The following is a 17,079-nucleotide window of genomic DNA, read 5'->3' on the forward strand; positions in this document are numbered from 1 at the left end:
TGAAGCTTTCCAGGGACTTTCTATCATCACATAATACCTCTGCAAAAGATGTACTTTAAGGCCACAGCCACAAAATTTAAGGGAAATTGAGGAACTTCCTTCCCCCTGGGTTGCTTCCTGGGATGCTGTGCTATGAAGCAGGTTAAAATAAATATATAGTGTCCATATATGTATGTTACATGTGTATACATAAATATAAACATGAGTGCTTGTGGTAGTTGGTACTTTTTAAATGTGGCCAGTGTACAGTGGCTCAGGGCATGTGGCCTTGTGCATTGGGGATGTGGAACTGTCTTGTGTCTTGGCCAAACAAAAAATCCTTCTAGATGATTTGGGTCGAACAAGCAGCTGAATGGGTGCTGCCCTTTGATTTACCTGTCCTGCAGGAGACCCCGATGATGAACACAAGAGTTGGGTGTTACAAATAGTTTTCTGTCCTTGCTAGTGCTGTTTTAGTGAAAATGGTTCCACCAGTGTTAATGGAAAGGACACCCATAGAAAGTTGGTGCTGATGTGTTCATGCTCTCCTGCAGGGCTTGTGGGTTCAGCTCTGGTTTTGGGAGTAGAAAATCTCCAGTGATCACACCTGTGGGGAGCAACATATTCATCAAATGCCAGTGGGAATTTCTCTCCAGAAGTATGCTTTAGACTTAGACAACTTGCAAAATATTTCACAAATAGTTCTTCAGGAGAGAGATGCCAGCTGTGGTTTGCTTTTGGCTCTGGTAACAGTACTGGATCTTCAGAAGCCACACTATGGATTAAAAAACTTACAGGCTTCACAGATGTGTGACAAGAGGAGATGGAACCCGAGGGGTGATGTGGGGTGGGAGCAGGGTGGATGCTGCCTGCATTTTTAAAGTGCTTTCTGAATCTTAGATGATTGATGCATGAGTGGAGTAAACTCCTTTTGGTAACTGCAGGCATCCAGGTGAATCAGGTGTGGTAATGGTTACCTGGTCGGGAGTTTGGAAATTCTCTTTTGAAGTGCCTGTGAGATGATGGATCAGTGCTGAGGATCTTGCACCATCTCCCAGTATTCTGTGGGCACTTTTTGAAACGTTTACATTGAAATATCTGCATCTTTAATCTGTTTGATTCAAGTTTGAGCTTGTGTTAATCCAAAGCCTTTATTTTTTTTTCTGGTCTAGAGAGAAAACAGTTTTGGTGATAAAAGATGTAGCTGGGATCTTGAGTTGTTCTGCAAGACCTTTATTTTTTCACTAGTGTAAATGTGATCCTTTCTTCCTACCCGGTGTAAAATGAAAAGGAGGAGGGCAGGCTGCCTTTTCCTGCTGGTGAGCTGGGCAGATGCCTGCTCCCACTTGCCTGCTGTTTGGGCTGGGGCCCCTCTGGAGGGATAGCAGAACGGAAGAGAGATGTTATTTGTCATCTTTTACATGGTCAAATTATTCTAATTTTTAATAAGAAACTGCTTTCTTAAGGGAATTACTTATCTTCTTGGAAAGTTGGCTGTAGAAGTCTGTTATTAAATGACTTTTAAAGAAGTGGATTCAACTCCTGATTTATTGTTTAGCGGGAGAATTGCACATTTTTAAGCAGGAATTTGTTTGTTTACCAGGAGAATCAGAAATTAGTAACTCAGACTGATGGTGATAATTTTGGTAAATTAATTTATTTTCTGATAATGAAATAAGGTCCTTGGTCAGGCCTTGGCTTCCTTCACCATCTGTCATTAATTATTCAGTTTTTGGGCAATGCCTAGAAACAGTTTTCTTAATATTCCTGCATCTGTGCAAGTCCTGAGCGTAACAGGTAGGTTCTTTACCTTCCATCATGCATCTGCCTCACTTCTGTGCACATTTTCTTTCATTTTTCTTCCTTTTTTCTTTTTGAAAAAAGCATTTTGGAAATTCCCCTTTCTACAAACAGTAGGATACTGTATAGCCCGTGATTTATTAGTACTGATATTGTTATGGCACGTTTGAATCTTGTTCTTCCTAATTAAAATGTTCTGAAGGAATTCTTAGCTTCCAAATACAGGGAACACCAGAATTACCTACATTCACCTAAGCTGGGCATGCAAAGCAAAGCGTTTTCATTGCTTTTAACAAGATTGGGGTGAGGAATTCTTCTTGAATTCTATCTAGCCTCGTTCGTTTCCCTGTGCACATACATCGCGTTGGGCTCGATGGTGCCGATGGGTCAGCTCGGTTCGTTCCGTGGTTCTGCGCTGTGGCGGTTCTTTTCTCGGCAGCCTCGGAGGGCGGCCCGGGGCGAGCCGTGCGGAGCCGGGCTGGGCTGGCAGCAGCGGCGCGGAGCCTCCTCTGCTCCGGGGGACGGGCACCGCCGCCGCGGGACGGCCGCCGCTGCCCGGCGAGCCTCCGCAGAGCCTTCCCTGCAGGCCGAGAGGAGCTGGGGAGCAGGGACAGCGGCTGTGTGTGTGCAGGACACCGGGTGTGTGTGTGTGTGTGCAGGACAGCGGCTGTGTGTGTGCAGGACAGCGGGTGTGTGTGTGTGTGTGTTTGTGTGCAGGACAGCGTCTGTGTGTGTGTGTGTGTGTGTGTGTGCAGGACAGCGGCTGTGTGTGTGTGTGTGTGCAGGAGAGCGGCTGTGTGTGTGCAGGACAGCGGCTGTGTGTGTGTGTGTGTGTGTGTGTGCAGGACACCGGGTGTGTGTGTGTGTGCAGGACAGCGGCTGTGTGTGTGCAGGACAGCGGGTGTGTGTGTGTGTGTGTGTGTGTGCACAGGACAGCGGCTGTGTGTGTGTGTGCAGGACAGCGGCTGTGTGTCTGTGTGTGTGTGCAGGACAGCGGCTGTGTGTCTGTGGGTGTGTGTGTGTGTGTGTGCAGGACAGCGGGTGTGTGTGTGTGTGTGTGCAGGACAGCGGCTGTGTGTGTGTGTGTGCAGGACAGCGGCTGTGTGTGTGTGTGCAGGACAGCGGCTGTGTGTGTGTGTGCAGGACAGCGGCTGTGTCTGTGTGTGTGTGTGTGTGCAGGACAGCGGCTGTGTGTCTGTGTGTGTGTGTGCACAGGACAGCGGCTGTGTGTGTGTGTGTGTGGGACAGCGGCTGTGTGTGTGTGTGTGTGTGGGACAGCGGCTGTGTGTGTGTGTGTGTGTGGGACAGCGGCTGTGTGTGTGTGTGCGTGCAGGACAGCGGCTGTGTGTCTGTGTGTGTGTGTGTGTGTGCGGGACAGCGGCTGTGTGTCTGTGTGTGTGTGCAGGACAGCGGCTGTGTGTCTGTGTGTGTGTGTGTGCAGGACAGCGGCTGTGTGTCTGTGTGTGTGTGCAGGACAGCGGCTGTGTGTCTGTGTGTGTGTGTGTGTGCAGGACAGCGGCTGTGTGTCTGTGTGTGTGTGTGTGTGTGTGCAGGACAGCGGGGTGTGTGTGTGTGTGCAGGACAGCGGCTGTGTGTGTGTGTGTGTGCAGGACAGCGGCTGTGTGTGTGTGTGTGTGTGCAGGACAGCGGCTGTGTGTCTGTGTGTGTGTGTGTGTGTGCGGGACAGCGGCTGTGTGTCTGTGTGTGTGTGCAGGACAGCGGCTGTGTGTCTGTGTGTGTGTGTGTGTGTGTGCAGGACAGCGGCTGTGTGTCTGTGTGTGTGTGTGTGTGTGTGCAGGACAGCGGCTGTGTGTGTGTGTGTGTGTGCAGGACAGCGGCTGTGTGTGTGTGTGTGTGTGCAGGACAGCGGCTGTGTCTGTGTGTGTGTGTGTGTGTGTGCAGGAGCAGCGAGGCGCTGCCAGGCCGGGCTGTGCCCTGCGCAGCCGAGCCCGGCTGTGCCGCCAGCCCCAGCAGCCATTTATGAATGAGGCGCCAGAAGGGGAGGAGGGACTGCAGCTACAATAGCAGCCTGCGCTGCCTTTCATTCACCCGCTGCCTTTCAGCAATACTATGCCCTGGTTTTTTAAAGAACAAGTTACGTCCCTTCTGTTTTCTCGCGGAATCTGCCGTGTGGCTCTCCTCGCTTCCATGCGATTGCCTTCCTGCCCCTGTTCCCTTTTCCCACCCATCACTACAGCTCGTGGCTCCTGGTTTTGCCTTTTCTCTAAACCCACCCACCCAGCCACCCCTGTGCGTTCTGCCCCGTGGGCAGAGCTGTGTCCCCTCCGTGTCCTCGGCTCGGTGCAGCCGTGGTGGCAGCTCCCTGTGCTGCCTCCCGGCCCCTGCCATGCACAGCCCGCTTGGGCCCCCAGGAGGGCCAGCAGAAGGGGCACCGTGGCTAGTGCAGAGCTCCCTCTCCTTCCTCCTCCCGGACACTTTAGGTAGCCCATTATTTTCGGCACTTCGGAGCCCTTTGTTGTGACTGCATTGAAGCCGGGTGACAACGGCACCCTTGCTTCCTATTCACCCAAAATGAAGAGACAGGCCATTGTCCTGAGCATAATTGAGCTTCTTTCAAAACAAACCCACAAAGAGACGGGCAGCTCAGTTAAAGCTGCTGGTTTGAGCTGTAACAGCAGAGGCAGTTTAGGACTAGAAACTTAAATTACCAACAGTAACCTTTCTAAAACCAGGGCAGCATTGCTTTTGAATTTAAGGTGTGCAAGTTAATGTCTCTTTTTAAGATATTGACTAATTTATAAGTCATGATATTGCTGATGACAGCTCACAAAACACCTGCTTCCCAAATTTATTTTTTGTAACCCAGACCACGTCCACAAGATATCACAAGTTCCAGCATCAAGAATATGTCCTCTGCTAAGCCGTAAGTTTCAAAACAATTTTAAGCAGCATGTGCTGGGTTGAGTTTATATTCTCTTGCAGTTTTCATTTTCCCCAGTGAAGTTCTGGTGTTAGCACTTGTTCATCCTGTCTTTGGAAGTCTCAAAAATAATTGCATAGAGAATCTGTGGCTGCCCCATCCCTGGACATGTTCAAGGCCAGGTTGGATGGAGCAGCTGGGATAGTGGGAGGTGTCCCTGCTCATGGCAGGGGGGGTTGGAATAAGATGAGCTTCAAGGTCCCTTCCAACCTAAACTATTCTGGGATTCCATGATAATTACTCATTTCCCACTTCATTCACATGAGTGCATCATTTTTCTGTAATCAGTCTCATCAGAACTGCCAGAAATACTCTGTTTGTAAATAATTTTCCTAGCCTAGATGGGAGGCATTGCAAGTCACTTCACAGCAGGTCATTACTTGGATGTAGGAGAATTTTCTCAGGGGTGGGGGAGGCAAGTTAATCCTGTTTATTTCCTGTTAATATTAGGATTCTGAAATAATTTTTTAACTGGGTGGGCACTTTACCTTTGCATTTACATTCCACTCCCCATGTGTGTGGGCAGGCAGAGTTGAGCAGAGCTTTGCTCACCTCCCCAAAGCAAATTCTAGCCAGACTAGTTTGCATTCTGGTGATATCAAAGTAAGCAGTGATAAACTTCTAATGATATAAAATCTGGTTCCCTCTGATCCATCTCCTTTTTAGTGTTGGTGGGTTAAGGGCCACTTTGTGACTCGTATCCATTAGTGCAGACTCCTCTCTGAAGAAAAGCCTTGAGGGATGAGTAAGCTGAGATGACTTGAGAGGCTTGTGGGCTACAAAAGGCTGGCTCACAGCGACTGGATGAGGCTTCAGGCTGCTACAGAAGATGTCTGCAGATGATGTTGGTTTTTTGATGATGAGCAATACACAGATAATGGACTACAGTGCAGAAATAATGTGAAGAGCTGGGTACTTGGGGCATAGTTTGGGCATAGGAGTTGCACCTTCAAGACCCAGCTGATGGAAAACTTTGAGAAGTAGAACCAGGCAGACTTGGCTGTTCTTCGACCCAGACTGCACAATCTTATTTCCATTTGTTTTTCCTGAGAGTCAACCAAACCAACATGTTGTTTCTGTGTGAGTGTAGGCTGCAGACGTGTTTACTATGACCCCACCAAAGTGGTGCAGAGGCATCTGCAAAATCCTGCACTAAATGTGTCGGGAAGTGTGTTTGGGACAGTTTTTCTTAAGTTTTCTATAAACAAGGAAGATACTGGAATACTTTGGGTATCTCTTCTGGAAGGACCTTGTCAGTCTCTCTCTGCAATTCCATATCAATTATTTTGGTAGGATGCTCAACAAAGTATACACTAAAATACTTTGTGAGATTGTTGGCTTGTCATGTTTAGTTCAGGAGATATCCTTGACGCTGGAACTTGTGATCTCTTGTGGACCTGGCTCATTAAAAAAATCACATTTTGGGTGGTAGATGGTTTGTGGGTTGTCCTCAGCAATATCACTACTTGTAAATTCTTGCCGAGCTATTTTCTTTTAATATTTGGAAATGTGCAAAGCCTGTCAGTGTGCCAGATTTTTAGAACTGTGGAAGAAAGTGTAGGAAAGAGCTCATCTTGCACCACATAAGTGAGCTCTTCCTGTGGAGGTTAAGTAAGCGGACTCTGAACTTGCGGATCAAAGGCAGGCGCACTTCGCCAGCGAGGAACTTTAGAGGTTTAGCTCCAGGCAACGTTCAGTGGTTGCCCTCCAATTCTGAGCCCTCTGCTAATAAAACTCCTTTCTCCTTCCCCGAGCTTTACCTAGTTGCACTTTAGGGACTAGGACTTGGGAAGGGAAGTGGGGAGGGATGTGTTTGTGGCTTTGCAGTTTCAGACATGTTCTTTGGGGGTTTTATAAGCTATTTAGTGAAACTGAGCTGAAACAAAGAAGGAAAATACCTCTTAGTTTCCTCATATTAATATATGATTAAACAAACAAAACCCATAACAATTGTCAGTTATTTTTAGTATGTGGAAAATAGATATTATTTTATTTTGCGGTTATCTTTTCTTGAAATTAAATTAATTTGTTGCCAATGTTAGGCTGAAAGGAGATGGGGAAATCCCGGATTTTTTAATCTTTGTATCTAGCATGAGCTGAGCCTCTGTTCTGTGCTTGTTAGGTGATTTCCATTTGAGCAGCTCGAACATAAGAAAATTAAAGTGAGCCTGTGGGGTAGACTGATGGACTATTCCCATTCTTCCAAGAGAAGTCACATGGAGAGAGCCAAGGCTGGCTGCATGCAGAATGCTGTGTAGGTACATGGGGCTGTGACCTTGCTGCAGATTAAAATCCTGCACAAACTACAGGCTTGGCTACACTTTTCAGTTCATACATTTGAGAAGAAACTCTGTCCTGCTGCATCTGGTTTTAAAACATCCCTGTGATCTCCATGGGAATTCTTTTTCCTGTAGGATACACCCTTACTGCAGTGCTTCCAGAGCAGTTGGGTGTTTTGAGCCCAAAGAACACGTTATCTCTATCTCTGCCTGTCTCACTGATTTCTTTCCTTGCAGAGCTTTTCTTGCATGACGTAAATTTGCCTTTGCTTATTTATGTCTGGGGCAGAAACTTTTTATCTGTGGTTCATGAGCAATGGGCTGATAAATAAGGTGATACTGTGTGATGTTATTACAGATTGTTCTGGGCTTTAGTTGATTCTAAGCTACTGCAGGAATTTTTTAATTGCCACTGACCTGAGCACTTTTTAAACAAATTAAAAAACAAACCCCAACCCCACCACCAAAGCAAAACATTGCCCTTCTTTGTTTTTGTGTGCTGGAATCTTTGCCTTGGAGGTAATTAAAAATATAGCTGTTCTCCTTAGTGGGATTTCTGCACAGCTGTATTTTTTACCAAGCAAGTATGAGTGCAGCTGGTTGAACAGAAACACAACAAACATGAGAAATGGCTGGTGTTGTACTTAGGTTTTTAAATACATGTGTGTGTTATATATTTATTTAAGAGCAGATCCTGCAGAGCAGCTTGAGTTTATACAGAGCATCCTGGAGAGCTTTCTGAAGTGACCTTGGGAAGGACAGGTGCAGTTATGGGGTGCAGGTTTGGCTGGTACATCTCTGTCCTCTGGCCATGCAGATCTACAGATTGTGTTGTACTTGCCAAGGGAGGTGCAGTGGGGTGGGTTATTATTTGCTTGTGTGTTTTGTTTCTTTTTATTTTTTTATTTATTTGTTTTGTTTCTGTTTTTTAGACTACTGTAGCTTGACTCCATGCCCCTGTGTCTCCAACAGATAAAAAGGTGGGCTTGGATGTAGGTCAGAACCGTAATTCCTTACCATTTGGGTTGACTTGCTTTGAAACTGGCCACATCTATGATAACCTTGCAGTTTGTCCTTCTCAAATCATAACTGTGTACTGTGGGCTTGACATTTCATGGCCAAAGATGAAAGTCTTTTATCATAATTTGAGCACCCTGACTTCATTGAAAGACGAAACTCCCCAAAGCACACGCAGGGGAAGGGTGGTACAAAGTGCCTTGGCAGCCTTGGGCTGTACCGTTTACGTTGTTTTTCAGTACCCTTTTAGGTGTTTGCTCCTGTAAGGTGGTTTTGAAGGACTCTTGTTTAGCAATAAATGGATTTTTTTCAGCAGTTCACGGCAGTTTTGTTCCCTTGTACGTCTGCTTCCTCCACAGTCTGAGCACATGCAGCTCACAGCTGGGCAGCTTTGCCTCTGTGTGTATTGCTATCCCTGCTACGGGGATGCAAAATACCTTCACTTTTCAGTTCTCCAGGTACAACTTCAGACCTATTCAGTTTCTCTTATGTAGTAATTCTGACTTCTGGATCAAGACATGCTTATTTCTCTTGCCTTTGCTCGCTGCCATTTTTCAGGTACCTCCACCTCTGGAGCTGACAACCATGGGGGCCCAGGCATAGAAGCTGTGGGTGCCTGACCTCCTCCCTGCGTGGAATAGGACAAACAGGTTAGACAGTGTTTGTCAGCAGTGCTTTTACCGGGGCCATGAGGCTGGGAATGTAAAGAAAAATGCAGGATCACCAACCTTTACCTTAAAGGCAATGCACTGCCTCTGAAAGGCTTGGCTTGTAGCCTGGGAAATTTCAGCAAAACAAAAAAAGCAACGATTGTGGTGATAGCAGAGAAGGTTATTGACCAGCAATATTTCAGTTGCTTGGCAAGACTGGGAGACTGTGTCTGCTGCTTCTCAAAAAACACAGAGCTCTGAAGTGCAGCCTTGGAAAACAACAAAAAAAAACCCCAGCAAAATCCCCCAACCAGGCAGCCCCACCACAGAAGCAGCCTTTGTTTAGCCTTGGGTGTTTGCAGGTGCTGTGTTACTACTGCAGGCTTGCTCCCATGGATTCTGTGCAGGGTGAGGAGCCCAGGCTGGTGGCCAGGTCATGTTCAGAGTCTCTCTTTACTGGGCTGGCCTGCTGAAACAGAGACCAGTAAATACAAAACTAAATATTATGTGTTGAGCCCTTGATGATGCTGCTGATCATAAATAGGGAACCAAGTAACAGCACGTGGAAGTTGTCTCTGGGTTTCTTCTAACGTCCTGGAGTACTGAATGTACCCTATCAAGTTATTACATGCTGCTTTCTTTCCATTGCCATCTGTTATCTCTCTTCTGGTCCTTATCTTTAACTCTGCAAATCCTCTTAGAATTTTCTTGAAAATACTGAGAGGGGAAGCTGGCTCTTAGGTAATGCTTTTATTCATAGGGTATTTGTTTTTGTTTGCACCACCCTCTTTATTTCATCCTGGTATCTTTTTATGTATTTTGATGTGCAAGACAAGTGATCTAACTTGTTGATTCCAGTAATATCATGTCGTGCAATTTAAGAAGGAAGTACTGGAAATCCTAAGTTATGTAAGCTTGTCCCTCAAAGTAAAAAAGAAATAGTGTTAGATGCCTTTTCAATCTGACAAACACCCAGTGTATAAGCAATTTATTTTCATACTCACAGAAGCTTTTCCTTCCCAATCTCAAATTTTAGAAACCCTGAGAGTGAGCTCCTGCTACATGTAATGCCTTATGTTTAGTGTTGTTGCAGGGATTTAGTTCACATTTGGAAGGTCACTGTGAGTTCCCAAGGATTCTCTCTGTGTGATACTGATGCTCCTCTGTGTTTTAATATTCTCACACTAAAGTCTTCTGATCTAATGAATAAAGGGGAATAAAAGGAAAACAGGCAATAAGATGCTAATGATGTTTATGGCATTTGGGGTGTGAAAGCAAGGAGAGTTTATGTGAAGAGCTTTTGGTTATGTGCTTGGATTTTTTTTTTAGGATAAGAAAACTACTATCTTGAAATGCTGTAAGTCCTTATGGCTGCAGAGCTCCTTTGGAGTATTGAGAAGTTTCAAAGCAGGGTAACAGAAGGATTGTTCTGTTTGTGAGGGTGGGAAAGGCCTTTCCCCCCTTCTTTCTGTAACTCAGAATCCTTTGGTTTTCTCGCTCTCAAAATGAAGGCAGTCACAAGCGATAGCTGAATATGATACTGTTTGTTCCGTTTGTATAAATTCTGCTTTGAGTTGAGTTCTGGCAGCTTTGCTGAGTGGGAAGCTGATATGTTTGGCCTCTGTAATGGCTGTGTGGGCTGTCATTAGGAGGTGTTTTGCAGAAGTTGCTGTATCTTACCTTCTCACTTCGTTATAAAGCTTCAACATGCGATCTGCCCTCTCCCAGCTGGCACTGAATTTGTGGGTCTGAAGTGATTTTGAAATCCTTGGGTTGCCAGGCTTGCACAGAGCAGAGCTCGTGTTGCAGATCGGGTGGGAGCTGCTGCGCTGCCTTTCTGCTTTTGTACCCAGAGGATTTTTACTAGCAAGGTACCTGCCTTGCTGCGTAATTATGGAATACTACCTTGCATTGCAAAGCAGGGTTTCCACATTCAGATGAGCCTAAACACATGATCCTAACCTGGGATAATACTATATCTTGTTGTTGGAAGGTGTTTTAGTAAAGCAAAAGGGGATGGACTGGGGAAAAAAACCAATGAGGACCATGAGGGAAAGATGAAACATCCCAGGTCACTGCATAAGGGGCTGTGCTTGATTGAGGATGGTGAGAAAATCCTTGCTTTGTTAAGTAAGTGGTTCATCCTACAAGATCACAGAAATAAATTATGCCAACAAATAAGCTTTTTGAAAGTCGAACTAAAAAATGAAGTTACAGAGGAAAATAATTTATTTTTCTTGCAATTTGTGTATGTGACTTATGGGCAAACCTCACAGAGACCCCAACACCGGTCATGTGGGTATGTAGGAGACTTTTGTCAGTCTTGTCAAAGGCTGCACCACATGTAAAGAAGGCAAATGTAGTTTCTACATTCTCCAGAAAAACACGGGAGATTTCCCTCTAAATTATCTCTGCGTGGAGGAATTTTAACTTGCATAGCCATTAAATTCTCTTTAGAGTTTAGGCAAACATTCATTGTGGAGCCCTACAAAACATCAAGGCAGAAATGAGAGCAACTAGCAGATAAGCATTGCAAATGCTCAGATACTTATCTGAATCTTTTTGGTTTAGAAATTGGGTTTGGGAATCTTGAGAGAGCCTGTTCTCACGATAAGGTGCCTTGTAAAGCCCAGGCTCCCACTAGTCAAGAATAGCACAGGTTTAGCCTTTCATTTAAAGAACTGAATCCCAGTCCTGAACCGAGGTGGTGCAAGATGTGCCTCACATCTAAATATTACAGTTTGGCTCTCAGGATAAAAGTTTTTGGGAAGTATGAAATTTGGTATTAGAAACATTTGTTTTGTTAACTAGGTAACTGCTTTTCTTAAAGTTCTCATGTTTTTCATCCATGTTTTTCAAAGTGTAATACATGTGTAGAAAAGCACTAGGAGTAGGTATAAATGTCCTTTTCTGGTGCTTGGCTCTGCTGATCCACACAAGGCCTGGATCTCCCAAGCCCTCAGTAAACTGAAATGTGGCTGTACCAGTGATTGACCATTCTCCCAAAATCATCCATGGTCTGAATGGAGGGATTTACTGAGGCCAGGCTGGACATTGTCACGACAGAGGTTGGTTGAAGTAGGTTGTGCAATGAGCTTCTGAAGCAGTTTTGGACTAATTTGATTTATACTCAGGATTTACACTCTCTAGTGTATACGTGATGTTACTGTGTCTCTCAAATACATTTCCACATGTATTAACTTTAGTCAGAACCTTCTGTTACCTGAGAAGAGGGAAACACAGAACCACTGTAACCCCAGACCAAGCTCTTACAGATATGTATTGTGGAAATGTTAGTTGCTGGGTGGTGGCTTAAATCTCTCTGCAAATTATCACCAATGAGTCTGGAGGTAAAAATAGGTACCTATGTGTAGAGAGGTGGGGCAAATACTTCTGACTAAAAAAAATAAAGGTGCTTCATTAATTTTATTCTTTTTTACGTGCCTTAGTGAAGTTTGGTTGAGTCTATGTTAGTTTACTTGGTAAGTGCTGATGCCCTGAGGTGGACAGGCAGAGGTTGAAAGGACTCCAAAGTGCAGAGGAGCCAGTGCTGCCCTGCCAGGCCAGGGCTGGCAGAGGTGAAGTCACACAGCTCTGATTTGGGACAGGGAGGGACTCTTTGGATGTTCAGGTGTGTTCTGTGGCTGTCACATGACTTAAAGAAATCCTCCTTTTGTAGAAGAGGAGAACATCGTTCAAACGCACTCTCATGTCTCAAAGCACATTTCTAAAAGCATGACCAGGTAAGGTCAATGATAAGGTGATTTTGCTCCATTAGATTTCCCCCATTTTCTGTGTGCCGCTTTATGCCTTACCCTATGGAAAAACAAGCAGTGTCTCCATTTCTAGATGCACCTTGAAAAGTCTTTTCCCATATATTTTCCTTCTATATTCTGTGCGGTTTTCTTTTTCTGCCAGTTTTGCAGCAGGTGTTTTGCATAAATTTGTCATAAATTTGGTTTATTTCTGTGGCCAGCACCTGTCCCTTGTTTTCTATGCACCTGACCTGGTGGGTGTTTTGAAGTGTGGTTCAGATCATTTTACCTGCACTGATGCATTTATTGACGTCTTTTTGCTACACTTGAAAACCCAAACAAAACAACCTGATTTATTGCAAACTTGGCACAACTACCCGTGCTCTTGCAACTGGCCAAGTGTCCTCTGCTTGTTTCTGTTGTAAAGAAGAGTCTGTTTGGTCTCACAGCTGACTTCATGCTATTATAGTTGGTTTACACAGAATAACATGCTGGTTATATATAAACAATATTACAGTAAACATGTGGCTTTGGGGAGATGACAGTGCTGAGGTGCTACAAGTACAGGCTGCTCTGCTAAGGAGAATGAATGCATATTTTGGGCAGGCAGGGTTGGGCACTCCTGTTACTCTGGCTTTTCCCAGCCTGAGTACTTCCTCATGCAGCTGATAAAAATATCTATGTATAATTTTTTTGAGTGTTCTTATCTCCGAGGTGGGGCAGGCACCTTCAGTCATCTGTTTGGAGAAATGTTTTGCACAGAGCCCGGGACAGGCAAAGCTGTTGCTGGTTTGGGTTCTGGGCTGGCACAGGAAAGGGGAGCAGAGGCTGCCTGGGGACTGGGGAGCACTGGGGCTCCTTTGATGTTGCCAGGGTTGGATGGTTTTCCAATCCTGAACGTGAAGGATGACGGTGAATCAGTCTGGGAATTACAGCTCAGCTTTCCCAACTGGAATGGGCGACTCTTTCGAAACGCCTAATAGGAAGGAAAGGTCTTTTGATTGTTTTCTTTTAATATCCCCAGCTCAGCTTTGCCCTCAGACCTGAGACCCAGCCAGAGGCTGGGCTCCTTTGGTGGCACTCGATGGGCCAGAGGAGCGCGACCAGTGGGTGCAGCCCATGGCTGTCATCGGTCACCCATGGCTGTCACCAGCACCCCCAAATCACTCCCCAGTGTCCCCTCCTGGGGAAAAAAAGAGATGTTGCTCCATGTGAGGTCTGTGGCATGGCCAGAGGGGCTTCCTAAGTTGTGTTTGTTTGCTTTTGCTGCCTGTTGTTGTGTGCGTGCAGCAGCAGCCTCCGATGGCCGGTCCCAGCGAGGGCCAGCAGGGAAGGGAAGGAGTAGGAAGGGAGTAGGAAGGGAGCAAGGCTGCTGGAGCAGGAGGAGAGGCCCCAAGCCCTGAAAGCCGGCCTTTGTGTCCCCCTCCCCCCGGGCCCTGCCTGGGGCAAAACATTACACAATCCAGCTATTGTCTGCTTGGAAAAGTCTACGGCATCCTATTGCAATTATTTATGAAAGGAAATATTTGATGTTTTTGTGGAAGGTGGGTGGGGGAAGCTGAGTTTACCTCTCATCTTGTTTGGAGCTTAGTATTTCTTGCTTTTGTTCTTCCTGTCCAGTTGTTCCAAATTCTTTCTTGAGCAGCAGAGAGTGCCCATGCCTGCAGTCTGTGCTGCAGGGAAAGTCCTGCTGTGAAAACAGCCTCCCCCCACCTCCAATTCTACAGAATTTCATTCAGTGTTATAAATAAAAGATACCCACAAGCTCCTTCTTGGGATTTAGTTCATGTCCTTCACGTTTTGTCTAGTATGTTTTTTATATGTGGCAGCATTTGGAGGTGTTAGATTTTCCTTAGTTTTCCCTGGAAGTGTAGGCGTAGTGAGAGAAGGAAGGAGCTAGGGAGGATCCAGAAGCTGATCTTGATGGAGACTCAAAATAAATGGCATCACTTGAACCCATTTTTCTCAGCTTGAGCCCTCTCTGCAGGTGACATAGAAGGCATTGGAAGTGTAGTTTCTTGCTAATTGAACACAAGCCTTTCCACATTTGCAAAAGAGAACTAAACTAGAAAATACTAAAAGCAACACATAAATGTGCAACAGGTGTAATACCTCACACTTTGTGCCAGTACTGTGCAAAATAAATCTCAGAACCATTTTCTTAAAGGCGGGGTTGTCCCACATTTGTTTGAATTGAGCTTGAGAAACTCTGTTTTAGGTGACCAGTGGTTGCTATAGCATGATTTCTCAAAGAAATAAATCCACCTGAGACTGATGCTTGTCAGTCTTATTTCATCAACTGGGAGCTTGCTTTCTTTTTATGTTTGAGGAGATATTTCACTGGATTTGGGGAACTTCCATGCTTGCTGGCTTTGATTCATCTATAGAAACTGTTTCATGATGTCTTGTCTTGCATGTTCTTGCCGCTGGCTTGTGATGGAAGAATCCTTTTGCAGTGGTGACTCTTCCAGTCCTCCTCTTCTTTGGATCATTTTTGGGCTGATACTTCTGGTTGGTTGGTTGAAGGAATGTTAGGAAGGCTCATTGAGGTCTGTGGTGTTTAGAGGGAAAAGTCTGGAAACTTTTCCCATAGCCACTTTTTTCTCATAGCCAGAATCAGAGTGAGGAGAACTCAACTTTGTAATTTTTTGAAAAAGCTGTATCAGACCAGCCAGTAAACATTTTCCTTTTGCCAGATGAGCTAAAGAAGTGCCATTTCCCTGGAAACTAGCATGGTTCCCTACGGCCATCCCTGCTCCAAGGTATGCTCAAGTGCAGTGCTGGGCGCTCTTGCTGAGTTGTGTGGAGGAAGAATGAGTGTTCTTCTGAGTGATGAGAATGCCCTGCTTTGTGCGAAAGGGATTGCTTGGAGTTTTAGAGCATTCTAGAAAGTGTGTGATAAATAAAGAGTTTGTTACATGTCCTGCTTTACTGCAGCCTGTTTTGCTGAAGTCAGGGAAAGCTTTCTGAGCCAGAGGGCTCAATGTGGTGCTCCAAGCATGACCTGCTCCCTTGTGATGGCAGCAGAGAGGAGATCTGTCTTCCAGCAGCTCTCTGTGCCTGCTGCAGAGCAGACTGAGCTCTACCTCTGTTGTCCCTGATCCATGGGGACTTCACCCTGTTAACCCAGCTCCACATGTGTTGAGGAGACCAAATTCTGCATTTAGAAGTCTTTTCTCACATGGCAGGAAGAAAACTTTGATCACTGACATCATGGTCTGTGGAAAATACCCTTGTGAAATCCCATATTCCAAACCACACGTGGTAAACAAAAGAAAATCTCACTCTCTATTTCCTTATATTCACCAGTGATTTTCCCTCATCTTGTTGCTGTCTAGGAGTTGAAGCCAGAAGAGTTTTATAGCACTTTTATTTCATTTGCACATAAAAGCATTCAGTTTCCTTGGGTCTAAAGAGGACTGAGTTATTGTCATGGTAAAACATGCCAAGGTAGGAATGTCATGAATGAGTTTTAGGTTGCTGTGGGGGTGAATGGGGGATGCGCCACCACAAGGAAGCAGTATATATTAAATTTAAATTAAGATGCAGCCTTAAAAGTAGTTCAGGAGCTTGGGGGATACTTTTTAAAATAAAACCAAAGACATTGATTTAGTATCTTGAAATACTGATGTTCTCTTAATACAGGAGAAATAGTGGCATCATAAAGTGTAAAATTGATGTAAGGTAGTGATGCTGGACGTGAATTAAGGTAGAACTTGAAGTTACGTTGGCTTGAATTTAAACAGTGGTTTGTGGTAGTGCCTGTCATGCACAAGGAGCTTTTCTTGGTAAGGCTGTGTTGGGACAGCAGTGCAGCCTGTCTGAGCTCCACTCCTGCATGGCAAGGTACCTGTCCATATCCCTGGGAATGGGTCAGAGGCTTGGGATTTGTAGGATGCCTGTCCTTCAGGGTTGTGTTCTTGCCGTGGGATGGTGTGGGTTGTGGGATACACACTTCAAATGCACGCTGCTGGGAGTGAGCAGAAAATGCATTTCGTAGACAAGTTAGTTTCGAGAGCATGATTGTGTTTAATTGATTTTGTGTAAATTGCTCATAACTTGTTTTTCAGATGCAGGCTCTGTAGGTACTTTTGGATCCATGAGCAGGTGGGTGCAGTACACTGTGCCTGAGAGCAGTCACTCAAGCTTAGCATTAACTTAGGTGTTTTTGTACTTGCTGGAAACTCATCTTTTGCCTGATTGAGCTGTGTTTGTGTGCACATGAATAATTCACAGATACCTGCGTTTGGATAGTCACACACGTCCTGGTGTGTGCTGAACAGAAAACATATTGGGTAGCAGGTACCCAGAGGCAGAGCAGCCCTTTCTTCAGTTTATTTTCCCAAAGCATTGTTGTAGACCAGATATATTTTCCTACTCTTGTATGTGCTATGAAATAATATTTTTCAAGATGGGGAAAATATCAAGTTACTTCCACTCTGTGCTTTTACAAAAATCACTTGAGAAATTAACATTCTTGTGTATCAGGTTACAGACGTCCGAGTTCAGAAGGGGCAAGCGTGTAAGGGGGAGCAGGATGTGAGCTTGGAACAAAGGCAGCCTCGTGTTGTGGAGGGGTAAACAGGGATGATGCTGCTTTGTGGGGCATCCCTTATGGGTGTTAACAAAAGAAGGGATACTGTAGATGAGCAGTCTTT

At 45.2% G+C, this 17,079-nt stretch overlaps 1 protein-coding gene across 3 annotated transcripts in view; it reads left to right on the forward strand.

The window, feature by feature from the left end:
• The window catches only part of IGF1R (insulin like growth factor 1 receptor), a 172,652-nt gene that overhangs the window by 75,024 nt on the left and 80,549 nt on the right, over positions 1 to 17,079 (forward strand). The gene's annotated exons all lie outside the window — the stretch shown is intronic.

Source organism: Anomalospiza imberbis, chromosome 13 (assembly GCF_031753505.1).
Source record: "Anomalospiza imberbis isolate Cuckoo-Finch-1a 21T00152 chromosome 13, ASM3175350v1, whole genome shotgun sequence".
Lineage (NCBI taxonomy): Eukaryota > Metazoa > Chordata > Aves > Passeriformes > Viduidae > Anomalospiza > Anomalospiza imberbis.